Raw genomic sequence first — 996 nt, 5'->3', positions numbered from 1 at the left:
GCTTACAGCAACCTCCCACTCCTGGGCTCAAGAGAGTCTCCTGCCTCAGCCTCCCAAGTAGCTGGGACCACAGGCGCCCACCACAACGCCCAGCTATTTTTTGGTTGCAGCTGTCATTGTTGTTTGGTGGGCCCGGGCTGGATTCGAACTCGCCACCTTAGGTGTATGTGGCCACTTGAGCCACAGGCGCCAAGCCAACCTTCAGCATTTTTAAGGCATACAGAGAGAAAGAAAAGGGTGGGGGAGAAGGAGGCAAACTAATTCCATTCTTGTGAGGTCCAGGAAATCTATACTTTACATGAGATGAAATGAGAAAAAGCATCAAACGTGCACATGTCCCCGGGTGGGTGGGAGAAGGTCTGATTTTCTCTTGTCTCCAGTTCTGTCACCTATTCAGAAGAACTTGTAATTCATTATTAGTATGGAATCAGATAGGACTTAGTGTTAGGTGCTAGAAATAGGTACAGCTTGCATGTCCTTGCTTATGAGAGGTTAGCAAGGAATTCCCTCAATGAGTGATCTGCATGGCCACTTCTCCACAGGTGTCTGAAGCTTTTGAGAGCACATGCAAGTTAGAATAAGATGGAGTCAGTCAGGCCAGGGCCAAGACTATGCAGCTGGTCTGGCCGGTCCCACATAACCTTCACCTTGTGTCTTCCATCCTTGTTTTGTAAATTTAGCTTTAAACTTAAAGTGGATATTTTCACTGATTTAGGACAGTGTGTTTCAACCATTTTTATCTCACAACACACTTAAACCTATAGTTAAACTTCCACAGGACACGTAAATCATGCTGATCCAAAAAAAGAGTAAAAAGGCCACGTGTAGCTCAGGGGCTAAGGCGCCAGCCACAAATACCAGAGCTCGGGGGTTTGAATCCAGCCCAGGAAGGGAATATACGGTTTTCGACTGCCATGTGGCTATTTTGCCAGGATGTGCATTTTATATTATTCTTTTAATTTTATAATGTTAAACTTTAATAATAACAAATAATTG

The sequence above is a fragment of the Otolemur garnettii genome, unplaced genomic scaffold (genome assembly GCF_000181295.1).
Source record: "Otolemur garnettii isolate 467f Iridium unplaced genomic scaffold, OtoGar3 scaffold00292, whole genome shotgun sequence".
NCBI classification, from domain to species: domain Eukaryota; kingdom Metazoa; phylum Chordata; class Mammalia; order Primates; family Galagidae; genus Otolemur; species Otolemur garnettii.
Note: the sequence above shows the minus strand (reverse complement) of the source record.